Raw genomic sequence first — 18,392 nt, forward strand, 5'->3', positions numbered from 1 at the left:
AAAAAAGAAATAATAGACCTGAAACACTTAGTAAAGAGATAGTTGATTATTTATTTTTATTTATTATTAAATTATTTATTTTGAGGTGGGTACTGGGGATTGAACTCAGGGGCACTGGACCATTGAGCCACACCGCAAGCCCTATTTTGTATTCTTAATTAGAGACAAGGTCTCACTGAGTTGCTTAGTGCCTCCCTGTTGCTGGGGCTGGCTTTGAACTCATGATCCTCCTGCCTCCACCTCCCAAGCTGCTGAGACTATAGGTCTGCTCTTCCATGTGCAACAATAAATGATTATTTTAAAAAAAGAAAAGATCTTTTAGAGTAAGCTACAATATATCAAAATTAGGATTAAGTTAATTATTTTTCATGAAATACTATTAGAACGGTGCTGAATCTAAAAAATTCAAAATATAGTTTTTTTTAAAAAATAGAATTCTACTTAGACATCTCATAGTTTAAAAAAAAGTTAAATTTGAAATCACATTGACTGGATAAGTAGGAATTATACCTAACTTATTTTATAAAATACATATAGTATTAAGACTTTTGGTAAAATATGATAGGTAAAGGGGGTATGCCGGAGTACGGCTGCGGCAAATTAACGGGGGGGGGGGGGGTGACGAGGAACTTGTGTAGATTGATACAGCAGGAGTAGGAGCCGTTTATTGTAGGACAGGAGCAGTATTTATACATTTCACACAGCTTATCTTAATTAGCATAAACTAGATACATCAGTCAACCAATAAGAAATCTCCACACTTAATGGCTCGCTGGCCTTACTTCACAAACCACTCCCTCTGGCATTTTGCCAGGCTCCATCCAGACTTGTTTACAGACTCTAACATTCCCCTGGCAAAATGCCAGGCGCCATCCTGACTTGTTTACAGACTCTACCAGGGGTGTGAGAGTGTTATGGGATGGATTTGATATTCCCATTTATATGTTTGAAATCCTAGATCCAGTACTTCATAATGTAACCATGTTTAGCCTCAGTATATTAAAAAATGTAATAAGATAAAATGACCTTATTAGGGCCAACAACAATGCAACAGAGCAGGTATAATTAGAAGAAGAAGAAATTTGGACATAGAAACATATAAATGAAATATAATGAGAAGACAAAGAGAGAAGTTGACCATCTGGAAAAGAAAGAAAGAGACATAAAATCAGAGCCTTTCCTCCTGATTCTTGGAAGGAACCAAACCCGATGATATCTTGATGTCATTCTTCCTGCTTTTTTTTGGGGGGAGGGGGGCACAGGAATGCATTAGGAAAGAATAAATTTTTGTTCTTCAAAACACCCCTGATAACTTGTCGTGGCAGTCCTGGTAAGCAGTAGCCAATGGAATTAAATATTTTTTGGAATTTATACTGTTAATGAGAAGTAGATTGATGTTGGCTTTAATTAATTGTTCTTACGTTAAACATTTACATTAAATTTTCAAGGATGTGCACTAAAATGATAATAGCCTATTTATCACAAGCTATTATAAGAAAAAAATATCATGACATGAATAATAAAGGCAAAATGAAGTGAGAAAGAGAAATATTGAATGCAGACAAATCATGAAAGAAAGTGAAAATAAGATGCTGTTGCTGAGAATTGTTTTGACAATTCTGAGTCTTTTATTCTTTCCCATAAATTTTAGGATACTTTTCAGTAGTTTTGTAAATAAATTCATTAGTATTTTGATGGGGATTGAATTTAATCTGTACATCACTTTTGATTACATGGTCATTTTAGTAATATTAATGCTGCCTATCCAAGAATATGGAAGGCCTTTCCATCTTCTAAGATCTTCAGTTTCTTTCTTTAGTGTTCAGTTTTATTTGTTACACAGGTTTTTTACCATAGGCTTCACAATACCCAATCTCAAATTATACAACTGGGCTATAATAACAAAAACAGCATGGTATTGGCATAGAAATAGACATGAAGACCAGATATCAAAATCAATGGTACAGGGGTGGGGGCTGTATCTTAGTGGTAGAGCACTTGCCTAGCATGTGTGAGGCAGTGGGTTTGATCTTCAGCACCACATAAAAATAAATAAAATAAAGGTATAAAAAATACAATAACATTGTTAAAAAGAATTAGTGGTATAGAATAGAGACAGCACCACATAGATACATTCACATGCTCCTCATACATTGGAGGAAAGATGGCATCTTTAACAAATGGTGCTAGGAAAATCGAATATACTTATGTAGAGGAATGGAACTAGATTCCTGCCTCTCACCTTAAACAAAAACCAACTCAAAGTGAATCAACACTTATTATTTGGACCAGGAACTTTGCAACTACTAGAAGAATACATAGGGTTAAAATTTCAGCATGTTGGTGTAGGCATAAATTTCCTTAATAGGACTCCTAGATCTCAAGAAATAAAACCAAGACTCAATAAGTTAAAAATGGGGTTTGGTCTTGTTTTTTCCATCCCTTCTTTTTGCCCTTCTATTCCAAGAGGATATTTACTATGTTTTTTTGTGTATTGAATACACATAACTTGCTTTTTATTTTACAGGATCTTAAGACAAGAGTTTGCCTTAAGTCTCAGGTGAGACTTTAGACTTGAACTACTGGGCAATGCTGAAACTATTAAGAATATGGGACTCTTGGAGATGAACTAAATGCATTTTGTATTTTAAGATGGGCATAAGCTTTTGGGGGACAAAGACAGAATATTATGGTTTGTATAAAAAGTGTCCCCCAAAAGCTCCTGTGTTAATAAAGAAATGTTGGGAAGTGAAATTATTAGATTAAGAGAGCTGTAAGCTAATCATTCCTTCTAGTTTGTATGGTTGGTAACTGTATGCAGGTATGGTAGAACTTTAGGAGGCACATCTCTAAGGACATGCCCTGAAAGGTTTCATCTTTTCTGAAAACCTTTCTCCCTCTCCTCTCCTCTCCTCTCCTCTCCTCTCCTCTCCTCTCCTCTCCTCTCCTCTCCTCTCCTCTTCTCTCTCTCTCTCTCTCTCTCTCTCTCTCTCTCTCTCTCTCTCTCTCTCCTCCCTGGCCACCAGGGGTGAGAAGTACTCCTCAGTCACGTACTGCCTCATCTTTGGCACAGAGCAATGAACTTGACCAACTATGGACTAAAACTTTGAAACTGTGAGCTAAAATATATTTCCCTCCCCAAAGTTGTTCTTGTCAAGTATTTTCACAGCAATGCAAAGCTAACTAACAGAACCAGAATAGAGTAGGCTCTTGATATTCAGAGAGTGGTCTGAAACTATTGTACATTTTTTTTTCAAGAAATGTCTATCCATGTCCTTTGTGCTTTTTAAATTCAGGTAGTTTTTTTTTTTTTTCTTGCTACTGAGTTGTTTGGATTCCTTCTATATTTTGGATGTTAAACCCTTATCACATATATGGTTTCAAATATTCTCTATCAGTCCATGGATTTTTCTGTTTACTCTATTATTTTTCCTTTGCTATATATTTTGATATAATCTCATTTGTCTGATTTGAATTTTGTTATATGAAAAATGGTTGAACATACTTAATTATCAGTGAAATGCAAATAAATGCTACAATGATGCATCCCCTCACACCTGCTAGAATAAATATTATAAAAAAATAATAAGCATAGTTGGAGATACGGAGGAAAAAAAGCCTGCAAACACTATGAAGTGGGGATAAATTAGTAAACTATTTAGGAAAATAGTATGGAGGTACTTCAAAAATTGAAAATAGTATCATATGGTCCAGCAAGACTAGTAGTTGTATAAATCCAAAGGAATTTCATCATATGTTGAAGAGATATCAATACTCTTATGTTCACAGATACCATTCACAATACCCAGTGTATGTAATAAACCTATGACAATGAATAAATGATGAACAAAAATTGGTATAAATTCAAAATGGAATACACTGTAGTTTAAAAAATAAGAACATTTTATCATTTGTAACAACATAGATGGACTTGGATATATTGAAATAAATGTTAGGCACAGAAAGACAAATGCTGTATATTCTTACTTATGTATGAAATCTAAAATGTCAATTCAATGGAAAGGGGAGCTGTTAATCAAATGACTCAAAGTTTTGGTTACACTGGAAGAATAAGTTTTGGTAATCTATTATATTGCATTATGGCCATAGTTAATAATAACATGGTATATATTTTTAAAATTATTTATTTATATTTCTATAGAACAGCAGAAGGCAGTACAATTCTTATTACATATATATGATCATTGTTTTAAAAGTTTTATAAGAAGAGATTTTTAAGGTTTCTCATAAAAAATAATAACTTTGTGAGGTAATGGACATGTAAATTTGCTTAATTTCTATCATGTATTCAAAGATTAAAAAAATGCTTGCTACTCCATAATATACATAATTGTTATTTGTCAATAAAATAAAACAAATAAATAAAAGTGTATTCTGAGGAACAGCATATCAGCAATATATGGAGAGTATTAGAAATTCAGAATCACAAGCTCTGAGTCATACTTATTGAATCCAAATCTACCCAAATCCAAATCATTTAAGTGATGTGTACTCACATTAAGTTAGAAAAGCATCAAGATAGGTCAAATGAGAATCTTCAAATACATGCCATATTTTGGGGGAAGTAGAAAATCCTCATGGCTTTGAAATTGGAGATGGGGTGCAGTGAGAGAACAGAGAGATAGGAAAAGGAGAGAAAGAAGACTTTTCACAGCATAAAAGACTTTTCATTTGTATCTAAGTAGTTCAGTTGTGTGGGGGAAAATAAAGAAAAAGTACTTTCAGAAATAAAACAACAGGTCAAAGGGAAGTTCTAATCTGTTTAAAATTTGAATTTTACTTTCACCACTACTCAAATAGACTGAATATAAAGTCTGAACCATCTTATGTCTCAAGGATAATTATTTTTAAAAGAGAAAAGAAATAATGGAATCTATAAAGATACCATTCTGGAGTGAAAATGTAGCTTGCAAAAGGAATAGAAGCTGAAGAGCACTTAGCATAAATGGGAGAAAACAGAGGAACTATGCAACAGGAACAAAACAACCACTGTAATATTACCACTGTGTGGAAAAACACAAAGCCCAATGACAAGGGCACAAGACAAAATAAGATGGGGAAATAAGAAGTGATTCAGTGTAAGGTTGCATAAATCAGAAAACCAAAGTAATTTTAAAAAGTAAAGAAATGAATTCCAAAAAAGAAATGAGGAAAAATAACTATAGAATTTTGAAGATACTTACAGGAGCATCATGGAATAAACATAAGATGAGTAATGAAAGAAAAGTCTCAAACCTGTATGTGGAGTGCATGAAGATCAAAATAATAAAATAAGAATTTGTTTGAAATGACAAGAGATATAGAAATAAACAATTAGGGTTTATATTGTATCATAGGAAAATTTTACCCAATGAATTCCATGATAAAAATTATTGTCTTGCATTTTAAGTAATATCAATGATCTAATTGATGTTCAGATCAAATATCCATATATTCATATGAAGAAACAAGAAACATACCTGCTGTAAACTCCGTATGAATTTTTTCAGGTTTATTTGTCAATTGGCTACCTGGATTAAGAGAATGTCCTCTTCCCTCTCCACCCCTCTAGTAAAGAAGAGTTATACACAACAGAAACTTCCCTCAGGTTCTTGAATTTTAGGGCAGACAGAGTTCCCATAAATTATTATTTTTCTTTTTTTATCTATATATGACAGCGGAATGCATTGCAATTCTTATTATACATATAGAGCACAATTTTTCGTATCTCTGGTTGTATACATTCCCTTAACTTCTTATAATCTAAAATTGCTTATTCTAAAGAAATTGGACTGCTTCTCACCTGTAAGACTATCCCCTATACAAAAAGGAGGGGATAGTGTACGTGACTTAAGTAATACAGTGAAAGTGAGGAAACATTCTGTGCATCACTGCTGTGCATCACTAGATATTTATTAATGAAAAAAATGTCTTGCTGGGCATGGTGACACACTCCCATAAAACCAGAGGCTTGGGAATCTGAGGCAGGAGGATCACAAATTCAAAGCCAGCCTCAGCAATTTAACAAGACCCTAAGCAATTTAGTGAGACTCTGTCTCAAAATAAAATCTAAAAATGGCCTGGGTATGTGGCTCAGTGGGAAAACGTCCCTGGGTTCAATCCCCTGTACCCCCCCCCCCAAAAAAAAAAAAAAGAAAGAAAGAAAAGAATAAAAAAGTCATGAGGATATATTCCCTCAAATACTCAAATATACTACAATAAATTATATAGCTTTTACATTACTAAGTTTCATAATGCAAAATATGCAAAGCAATGTTGTGTATTACTTATTGGAAATAGTAATCATGAAAAAAGAGAAAGACATATTTGCTATTGCTACCAAATCAAAATCCAACAAGATGGAGTGAATTAAACTACAGAAATTGGTCTATGGGTTTAGTTCAGCCTTGTAATGTATGATCAGCATGCACAAGGCCCTGGGTTCACATCCCAAGCACCAAATATATGTAATATTTTACATGTATACCTATATACATATATGCCTATATACAATTTATTTTCTCACAATTCTGGGGGCTAGATTCACAAAACAAGGTGTCATCAGGTTTTTTCCTTTTGAGAGCTATGAGAGAAAGATCTGTGTAGGCCTCTTTTTCATTGACTTTTGGATGATTCACTTCCCCCTGTGTTTCTTATCATTATTTTCTTTCTGATTATCCTGTGTCCAAATTTCCCCTTTATAAAAATATCAGTCATATTGTATTAGAGTCCATCATAATAACTTTGAATTAATTATCACTGTGAGGACCACATCTCCAATTAAGTTCCCCTGTGGAGGTTACAATTTTAATGTAGGTATTTTGGGGAAGGCACAATTCAATTAATTCACACATAAGAGTAATAAATGCATGTGAAAGTGAAATGATACTAACACAACATCATTCTTGTTAGACACAGATAAAATGAGAGCCAGAAAACAATGAAGCGGTTAGGCTCATGCCTGCCTAAGATAAGTACTTTCTCAAAAATACTCTAAAGGCTCAAAGGAGATTCCATCTCCTTGTACATGTTCCCGAGGGTTTGCATGCTTTGTCTCTATGTGATTATTTCTGACACAAAATTTGTCTTTACCTTGATTTAGGACTGAAAGATTCAGAAGGAAAACTCTGAACAGTAAATTTGCCCAAGAAGGACACCTCTATCAATTAGATAGTTCTCCAAGATCAAAATATGTTTCTAAGACTTTTGTTTCCAAATATCTTCACATTACAATTTTTGTTTTAATTTTAGCTTTAGAAACTTCTTAAATAAACCCATAGTTTACTATGAATGAATTTTTATGTCCTGTTGCAATGCTCTATTATTCCTGTATAAATCTAATTCTTTGGAGCATCTCTGATTGTTACTGAGGTTCACATGCTGTATTCAAATTAGTGATTACTTTTAGATTTGGGGGATTTGAGATACGTTCGGGCATGTTTCATTTTTTTCATCTAGGTAGTGATTGCTCTTTTTTGTCTTTTTATTTATAATAGTTGTTTCCTTTTTATTTATTTTTAATTAGGTATATATGACACCAGAATGCATTTTGATTCAGTGTACACAATTGTAACACAACTTTATATTTCCATGGTTGTACACAATGTAGCATCACACCATATGTGCAATCATACATGTACCTAGGGTAATGATGACCATCGCATCCCACCATTTTTCCTACCCCACATGTCCCCTCCCTGCCCCTCCCTCCCTTTTGCCCCATCAAATTTCCTCTACTTTCCCATGTCTCCCCATTATGGATCAGCATCCACTTATCAGAGAGAATATTCAGCATTTGTTTTTTGGGGATTGGCTAACTTCATTTAGCATTATCTTCTCTTACTCCATCCATTTACCTGCAAATGCCATCATTTTATTCTCTTTTAATGCTGAGTAATATTCCATTGTGTATATTTATCACAGTCTCTTTATCATTTCATCTATTGAATGGCATCTAGGTTGCTTACACAGTTTAGCTATTGTGAATTGAGCTGCTGTAAACATCTATGTGGCTGAGTTACTGTAGTACGCTGATTTTAAGTCCTTTGGGTATAGACCAAGGAGTGGGAGAGCCAAGTCAAATCGTGATTCCATTCCAAGTTTTCTTGTCTGTGTATGCCTGGGTTCTTTTAAAATAAGTAAAGTTTAAATGTCTAGAAAAACACTAAGATACAAATGGAGTGCTCTGTTCCAAGCACATAGTAATAGCTATAAAAATTTAAACAAAGCCAGACAACTTTGCTTTTCCGACAGAAATCCACAGTTAAAACAGAGTAAATTATGATGCAGATAACTTTTAGGGGAACCAACTCTGCACAGTATTTTATAGAAATTGGTTGAAATTATATATGATTCTTGAGTCTCTGGGCATTGACCCTTGGTTCCTGGTAGAGAAGGTGGTACTCTACGCATATGCTGCACATCAATCAAATAGTGTTGGTTCTTCAGCACTCCCTTCTCTCTTCTTCTTACATTTCTGCAGAGAAGATATTCTTTGCATGTGGATATTTTACTACCATTCAAGCCATCATGTAGTAAAAATTGCTTTCTCTGTGAACAGTTATCCCCTTCTACCCCACCTTGTCCTTTCTCATATCCTCCAAAAATAAAAGATTGATTATATGTGTTTATCTGATACCCTTAAATTTTATTATACTCCAAAACTCTTCTTATCAGATTGTATTTTGATGAATATTTTATATATATGCCTCCCAAAATATTCTGTACTCTGTTATTCAATAATAAAATTATTTTCATCTTCTTATCAAAAAGATTAGTACCTTTTATTTATACAGGACTCAACATATAACTATATTTGTGGATGAATGAAAGTATCATTTTACATGAATACCAAATTTTATTCTAAATGCTCATTTTTCCTGGATAAAAATTTTTGAAACATTTTGATGATGTTGATTAGATACCAGGTATCCATGGGTGTGATTTTAATTGTTTTGCTTTTACTGTTTAAAACATTTGGAAAATTGGCAGTGAAACATACAGCCACAAGGAATAGCTTTATTAGGTTCATTTTTATTTTTTGTATTGAGGATTGAACCCAGGGTTGTTTAAACACTGAGCCACATCCCCAGGCCTTTTTTATATTTTATTTAGAGACAGGGTCTCCCTGAGTTGCTTAAGGCCTTTTTAAGTTGCTGAGGATGGCTTTGAATTCACAATCTACCTGTTTCAGCCTCTGAAGTCCCTGGGATTATAGGTGTGTTTCAGCAAGCTGGCAAGGTTCAATTTTAATCAGATTCTTGGAACTCAGTTGTCATCTGAGCAAGAATAATATACTTAATAATGAGATTCCTGACTACCTATAATAGCCAGTTTTTACATGAGGCTGATGCAAGGCTCAGGTGATACCATTTTATGGATCTTTACAACAATATATAACAATATACCTATAGAGAAACATATTCTTAAATTCCACTTGGAAAGCTAACAATCTACTTCTCTCTTTGCAGCACAGTACCTGGGCCTTCATTCTCATGTATGTGTACTTATAATTTTAGTTTTCTTCAACAACATTAGTGACCTCAATTATGTGTATTAGCACTGATTCAACAAGTAGGCAAGCAAGATGTGAAATTTTATGGATTCAAAAGTTTGTGATGACAGGAAGTCATTCAAAGGTGAGAAGCTGATAGTGGAATTTCATATAAATGGAGGAATGGAATAAGGATTCCAGATGATGGAAGAAAATCTCATGACTATGACCTTTGCCAAACTCTCAGGGTGTGTGTCACCTTAAATATAACTACATAACCTCTCCAAGACAGGTTATTTGGACTACAATTGTCACTCATTGAATTGTTTCTCTAAATAGTATAATATAAACAAAAATAATTTTAAGATACGATGGGCACCTTGGCAAATGTTTAAAGTGAATTTACTTTCCTTCTCTCTGAGGAACTTCTTTTAGCATATCTTGACATGCAGGTAACAAAATTACCTCAGTTTTTGGTTGACAAAATATTTCTGATTTTATATCTCCTATTGAAAAATAATTTTGCTGAATACTGAATTATTGTCCTTTTTTTCCTTTTTGTTTGGGTTCATTTTAACAATTTAAATGCTGTTTTTGAATACAAGGGTTTGATAGAGAAATTTGATATTATTCTTATATTTATTTCTCTATACATAAATTCCCACTTACCAACAGCTTTCTAGATTTTCTATTAGTCTTTGTTTTTTTGCCACTGAATACTCTATTCCTAGATAGATTTTGCTGTTTATCTGTTGAGTTTTCTCTGAGTTAACTGATCTGTGGTCTGGGTTCTTTTATAAATTTTGGTCAACCCTCAGCTGTTATTATTTAAGTACTTCTCCTTTCTTTCTTGTTTCTCCTGGTTTTCCCATGGCACATATTTTGCCCCTTTAGTAATTGTCCTATAAGTCTTGTGTATTTTATTGTCTTTTTAAATTAATTTATCTATTTGCATTTCAGTGTGGGAGGTTTCTATTGATAGACCTTCAAACTTGCTTATTCTTTCCTAGGCTCTGCCTTGTATACTAATGAGCCCATTAGAGGTCTTATTCATTTCTGTTACAGTTTTTCTTTTGATTCTTTCTAGCTTACATCTTTCTGCTTACATTACTTGTAGGTTTCTCTGATGTCCAATTTTTTCCATTAGAATCCTAATAGGGTAATCATAATTATTTTAAATTGTCAGTCTGATAATTCCAAAATCTGTTTCAGATGTATATTCTAATGTTTGCTTTCTCTCTCCAGAATCTGATTTTGCCTTTCAGTGTACCTTACAATTTTAATGGAATTCAGATATTATGTATCAGGTAATAGAAATGGAGGACATTAGTTTTAGATTTGTATTTATCTGGCAGGGAGCTAGCCTGTATTTAGTCTTTGCTTTAGCTTTGATTATCAAAGGTTATTTCCTCTGGTATCCTTGTAGTTGTTTTATTTTATTTTCCCTTTCCCCTGTTGCCTTTGACAACTCCATATTAAATAGTCTGTCTGGTAGCTCTCTCAATTATAATCTACTCTTGTAATGGAACCTGTTGATATGTTTGTAAGGTATGGAAAGATATAACATATTGCAATCTTATAATTCTAAATCTCTTTGCCTTTCTTTTTTTAATCTCTTTTTTTTCCTGTTTAGATCTATGGGCTTTGACTTTCCCATGATATGAGAAAGGTCAGAGGGGTTTTCAATTTTCTTATCACCCCTCCTCTATGTCAGATAATGTTCTGGTAAAGTAGTTTCTCTTAATTTGGAGTACTATGTTATGAATTGTAAAACATTTGGTGAGTATTTGCTATCTGATGATCACTTTTATATCTCTTATTGACCAACTTAAAGAACACTTTTTCTTCGATCCTCATTTTGAGAAGCTGGTGGGAATCCTGGAGCTAAAACAGAAGTGTGTCTGCCTTGCTTCTACTAAGACAGCTCTGAGGGGTTTTAACTGAAGCCAGTCCTCACCCACCCCCAGTGATTTTTCAATTACTTTAAGTGTCCTTACTGTTTTCTGGCTTGGGCAACTTCCTCTCCTCATAAGCTCTGATCCTCTATGTTTACCTGCCTCTCTAGCTTTTGAGACCATAGTTTTCCACATGACTTCCATTTTTGGTAGATCTCAGAGTTGTTGATTTTCAGTTTGTTCAGGTTTTTATTTTTCTTTCTTTCTTCATAAGGACGGGACAGCATGTCAACTTTCAAATTCATTAAATTGTATAAAGGAAATAAATTCAATTTTTCTCCTATTTATGAGAATTTCAGCCTCTGTATCCATGATGAATACTGGTAATAAGACCAACTCAATCCATTTATTTACTGTTTTGGCTCAGAAGGACAAAATTTCCAAAAAAATCCACGATTTTGTGAAAGGAAATTGAGTTGTTTCAGGCATAATTTATCCAAGGCTGGATAAAAAAAAAGTGTTCAAAATCTGTCGGTGTGTATTATAAGCAATGGAATGCCAACTTTTACAAAATCTCATAACTGAAACTTTTCTGTGAATCTAACATGAATACAATTGTGTGATTTAAATACAGTGTTTGATGGCTTCTTCCTTTGTGTTTCCTTAATTAGGAGAAACACATAAACCTGTATGTATATGAGTCATCTGTAGTGAGTTATCTGGACAAGATATTGGAGCTCTTAGTCAGACTCATGGGAATGATCAAAAACCATTTTCTTATTTAAAGCTTTTCTGTGAACCCATAGGCAGAGACTGATATATCTATTCTAAGATCAATAACAGCACCAACTGAAATAGAAAAGTCTTCAATCCTGAATTTAAAATCTGTCTTAGACTTGATGGTGTTTCATATTGTACATCTTTGTTATTTACTAAAAATAGAAAATATTTATTAGCAAGAAGGCTTATCTTATGCAGTGTTTTAGTAATTTACCCTAAATATTTCTATTCACCATTATAAAGCATATTATTCTCTCTTTCTATTAACCAAAAAAAAGGAAATTCAAGATTTTTTTAATTCTTTTTTTTTTGTTAACTAAATCCAAACTTCATCTTCTTTGTTGGTGGATAATAAAACTGAAATAGTAAGGAGCAGGCAGAACATACCATGAGAATTCACTGTTTGCCCTTGAAACAAAGTATGTGAGTAGAGATGTTATCAGCTTAGATGTCAAAACCTATTACATTTACCAGATATTGCTTTGTTTAAAAAGGTGAGAGATTTTACTCACACCTTGTATCAAGAATACTTCTGGAATAGTCAATGTAGAAGCAATCAAAAAGCTTACCAGCTGATAATGGTATATAATTTCAAGAACTTTTAAAGACACCTAATGACAGAATCCCATAGAAAAAGAGATGATATAAAGAATATAGGAAATGATTTCAATGAACACTAAGCCAAAGACATATCCTTCATTAGCATCTGGGTCCCTATAATATTCTAAGAAGTCAACTTGTTGGAGGCATAAAAAGAAGCTATGTCGCTGATCATCTTTAACATTTGAAAATCTGATTGTAAATGTGTAAGAATAACTTTGGATACATTCATATGGGTTTCTTGCAGTGACAGAGACCTCAAGTAGACACTTTCGAAATTTTGACCTGTATCTTTTTTGTATGGTAGCAAATTATACAAATATCATTGAGTATCTCTGGTATATGTCTCATTTATCACAGGCATCATCTGATACATTGAATTTTTTTCTTTCTTTCTTTTTCTTTTTTTGTAATAGGAATTGAATCCAGAGGTACCTAACCACTGAGCCACATCACTAGCATCTGTGTTTTGTTATTTTGAGACAAGGTCTTGATAAGTTGCTTAGGGCCTCCCTAAATTGCTGAGGCTGAATTTGAACTTATCATCTTCCTGCCTCAGCCCCCTGAGTTACTAGGATTAGAAGGTTTTCAACTATGACCAGCATCATCGGATGCATTTACAAACAATGTGAAACCTGGGAAATAACCCAATCCTCAGTGTTCAGTATCTCCAAACTGAACATCTCTGATAGAGATTTTCTATAACCATTCACCTACTATGTATCTTCAATTTTTTTTTTTTGCTTATTATAAGGATGGAGTATTGAAGCTTTTCCTTCCCAAAGAAGTATGGTTCTGACTATAGCAAAATATTTAGTTTGATTTGGTGTCCCAGACTGGGCAATTTCAACACATTTCTCCAATGACAGAAACATTCATTTTACCTGAATTCTTGATAGATAAAATAGAAAAGTCTTAATGTTTGTTAATGATTTAATTGTCCCAATCATCCTCAATGAAAGTAAATAACGCCTATCACACTTTAAAATTACATTCACAAGTTTATCTGAGAGCCTTGGACTTCCTTGCCTAAGAGTGTTACCCCTGCCATCAAGTCCATGATGTTCTGCTATTCAGGTCTGCTGACTCACCAGCAATTCTGACACTAGGAGATTGAGAACTTCACACCTGATTTTGGATTTTAACTTACCTCAGGAATACATTAGTAATTATCCTCAGATTCATGTAATGCATCTGGTCATATCATCAATAAATTCATATTTCCTTTCCTCACAGTCTTTCAATGAGCTCTGAATGATCTAATACTAAAGAATTTTCTTTCTGAAAAATACACCATAAGGAGAAATGCTTAAGAATAATGTTGAAAAAGACCTATTAAATACTTTTGAACATTAAAGCAGCAGTTAATCTTTAGAGTATTGATCCATGGCTAAATGTGTCCTGGCTGAAAAGATATAAGACACGGACTGCCATTATATCAGGAAATGTAGAACTAAGAGTCTTAATAATCTTTCAGAGATAGATGGCTTTGGATGGTGTATCAGTCACAGCTTAGTCAGAAAGAAACTACATAGTAATTTAAACATGGAAAGGTCAATATAAAGAATTATTAACTATGAGAGGGGGTTGGAGTAATGGCTGGTAGGCTAATAAAATAGAAATAACTCCAGAGAATATAAAACAAAGCTTAAATCTAGAAATCCTGGGAGAGGGCAAAGTAGTGGCTCACAGAATGACACAGTTATTTTGGTGCTTGCTGTATGAACTTCTGAAAATACACCCTCAGGAGCTTGCTGTAAATCTGTAGAATATAGCTAAGAGGTATTGTGCTTTAGAACTAATATGTTGGTGGTACAAAAATTCCAAGGAAGATGTTGGTTTCTGACTGTTGCAGACCTGTTTGTACGGCAGGTACCAGATACTATAGAAACTACCCACAATGCAGAACTGGATGGCAGAAATGTTGCACGTGATTCAGAAAGCATCAAACTGAGTACTCTAAGGAGAGGAAGGAAAACCTCTTTCTCCACTGTCACCCGAGAGAAATGCCTTCACTCAGGAATTTTGAATGAAAACAATTGCACGATATGAGTAGCTTTATGTTAGCATAAATTTCATGTTTTAATTATTCTTACTTTTTCTTGTGATTTTTTTTTTCTATATTGTCAGCAATATATTTTTGGAAAAATCTTAACCATGCCATTTATAAGGTTTCTATCCTTAAATTTATTTTCTGGTTCCCTTGGAATAAGTATTCCACCATTGGTTTTATGAAACGTAAAATCAAACAGTATTTGTTTGTACATATTTTTCATTGGTGCCAAATATCCCCTTTTAGAAACAATTGCTACAAATATTGGTTTCATAAATGTTATGGATTGAATATGAGGTGTCTTCCAAAAGCTCCTGTTAATGCAGGAATATCCATAGGTGAAATGATTGGATTGGAAGAGCCATAAACTAATTAGTACATCCTAGTTTGAGTGACTTTCATGGTAACTGTAGGCAGGTTGGGGAAGATGGATCACTGGTTACCTATACAGAAAAGGTTGCTCAAAATATGGTTCTTTCCCCTCCCTTTTACCACCTCGCTATCTCCCCATCTTTCTCTCTACTTCGTGACCCCACCATAAACTGAGTAGCTTTCCTTCATTTGGACTTTTCCCCCTGATATTCTGCCTCACCATGTTCCCAGAGCATTGGAGTTGGCCATCTATTGACTAAGGCCTATGAAACTAAGAACCAAAATAGAATTTTCCTCCTCTAAGCTATTCTTGGTATATTTAGTCACAACAGTGGAAATCCAACTAAAGCAGGACATGGTACTGAGAAGTAGGGTTGTTGCTGTGGCTAAACTGACCATATGATTCAGAAGCCTGTGGAGCTGGTTTGCAGGAGGAATTTTATAAAGTTTAGAGATGAAAGCTTGAAGAACTTTAGAATTTTGTTAGTAGAGTTCAATGAGCAATTTAAATGGGAGTTCAGAAAACCAGAATGGTGATAGGAATGCAGACTGTGCACCTTAGTCTCAATTTCAGAGGAAGTTGAGAAATTTTTAGGAATTGACTAGAGGATACTCATGTTATAGTCCATCAACGAACTTATAAATATTTGTATATATTTTCCCAGAATCTGAAACTTTGTTTGAGGATGAATTTAGAAGTGATGGACTAACTAACCTGGTGGAGGAAATTTGACAGTAGTCAGTGGTATTCAGTCAGTGGCATGATTATTACTAGCAGCTTTCATCCAGGTTTAATTTGAGAGAAAGGGAAGAGAGCAGAGAGAAAGAATTTTAAAAACTTGCAGTTTGGTAGGAAAAGCGAATATAAAGCTGAGACCATCGAAGGTGTGCCTCTGGAAGAGGTTATAGCTCCTAAAGAGATTCTAAGGACTTTGGATAGAGACCATAGGAATGATGCCTTGAGAACATCTCAAGAATTTTCAAGACCACACCTGTTGTAGGCTTAGGGATCTAGAAGGAAAAATTCCTTTGAGAAGAGGTCATGGGATTATCCTCCTTGCACAGGGGGGCCTCATAAGTTTTTTCACCATGATGAGCTGCACAGGCACTCAGAGGGCATAGAAACTGTGATTTCATTGGATAAAGGTAATAAATATATGATCTGGCAGCAGACCTTGGTGCCATCCATTGCTGCTTGTTCCACAGGAGTAGATAATGCTAAAGTTAAAGGCTCATGGACATTTCTGCCAAGTCAATTTACCATGCAAAGTATAGCAAGGCCAGAGTCCCTGTGGGCTGCCCTTGAAAGACTGATGCATGAAGCTGTGAAGGAAAAGCCAAAGCTGGCCTGGAGAGCTGAGGAATGTGTATTGTCTGCCAAGAATAGCTACTGGCCCTGGAGAAAACCAGGCAGAAAAAAAATAGCTCATGTGACAAGCCTTAGGAATAGAGTTTAAAAACCTTGTGAATAGCACATCATGCCATCATATGTCTTAGACATTGTAAGCAGAGTTGTAGGGGTAGATATGGGACCACTTTTCTTGGCTGGATTTTAGTGTTGTTTTGTCCCCATTTCTTCCTTCTATGCCCCTATTTCTTTTACATGGAATGGGAATGTTTATTCTATGTCAGTGTATATTAGATACACGAAACCTGTTTTGAGTTTTACAAGGATTATGGTCAAGAGTTTGCCGTGAGTCCCAGAGTAAACTTTGTACATGGTCAATGCTAAAATTGTTAAGGCTGTGGAACTCTTAGGAACAGACAAAATACAGTTTGAATTGAGATGGGTATGAACTTTTGGGGGTCAGTGGTGGAATGTTATGGATGAAATTAGGTGTCTCCCAAAAAGTCCTTAAAAGAGATATTCAGATAAAGTGAGTGGATTGTGAGAGCTATAACCCAATCAGTCCATTCTAATTTGAATGATGGGGTGGTAACTATAGATAGTTGGGACAAGTGTAGAGGAAGTAGATCACTGGAAAGGTTGTTATTCCTATGTCCCTTCTCTCTCTCTCTCTCTCTCTCTCTCTCTCTCTCTCTCTCTCTCTCTCTCTCTCCCCCCCTTTGCATTCTGACTCTACCATAAGTTGCACATTTTTTCTTACACTGGATACTTCCTCCATGATATGCTGCCTCAACTTGAGCCCAGTGCAATGGAGTCTGTCCTTTATGGACTGAGACCTCTGAATCTTTTAGTCAAATAAATTAATTTGTTCTCATTGGGTATTTAGGTCATAGCAATGGAAAAGTTATGTCAAATAATAAGAAGTATTGGTACTTAACTACTAAATGATTTTGAGTTAAAATAGAGCAAAACACTTCCACACAACCAGCACTATAAAACAATTTACATATAATATCTGTGAAAGAAACAATTATAATAACAATAAAACAATACCTACCATTTGTAGGTTGTAATGTCTGTAATCAAACTTTCATATAGGTAAGTGTCAAAAAGAAGACAGAAAAACATGACATTTACTTTGGAACTATCACAGAAATCTTACTACCTATGTAAGTTTTCTTTTTGTTTGTTTGTTTTTTCAGATCTAAGTTTTCACATACTTGATTTTAATTCAGCTGCCTAAGTAGTTGCCTAAGTATATCAGGATGATGCCAACAACATATAAAAAAAAAGGATACACAACTTAGAAAGGGATTTTTGCCTGTTATAGGACATTGGATAACCTCCCAATATCTGCTATTATATCTGTGGTATTAAAGTCTATTGGCTACTAAAAGCAAACTATAGCCAGGCATAGTGGCACCCAACTGTAATCTCAGCAGTTGAGGAGACTGAGGCAGGAGGATCGCAAGTTCAAAGCCAACCTCAGCAACTTAGCAAGGCCCTAAGCAACTTAGCCAGACCCTATCTCTAAATAAAGATTTAAAATCCTGGGATGGGGCTCGGTGGTAAAGTGCTCCCCTCTCCTCACGTCCAAGCCCTGTTTACCCCCCCAAAAAAAAATCAAAGCAAAGCAAAACATATATGAACCTGTTCTTATATTTTTTGGGGGGTAAGTGGGGAGTATTGGGGATTGAACTCAGGGATACCCAACCACTGAGCCACATCCTCAGCCCTATTTTGTATTTGGTTTAGAGACAGGATCTCACTAAGGTGCTTAGCCCCTCACTTTTGCTGAGGATGCCTTTGAACTCACAATCCTTCGGCCTCAGTTGCTGGGAATACAGGCAT

Source organism: Spermophilus citellus (assembly GCF_964194105.1).
Source record: "Spermophilus citellus genome assembly, chromosome: 9".
NCBI classification, from domain to species: domain Eukaryota; kingdom Metazoa; phylum Chordata; class Mammalia; order Rodentia; family Sciuridae; genus Spermophilus; species Spermophilus citellus.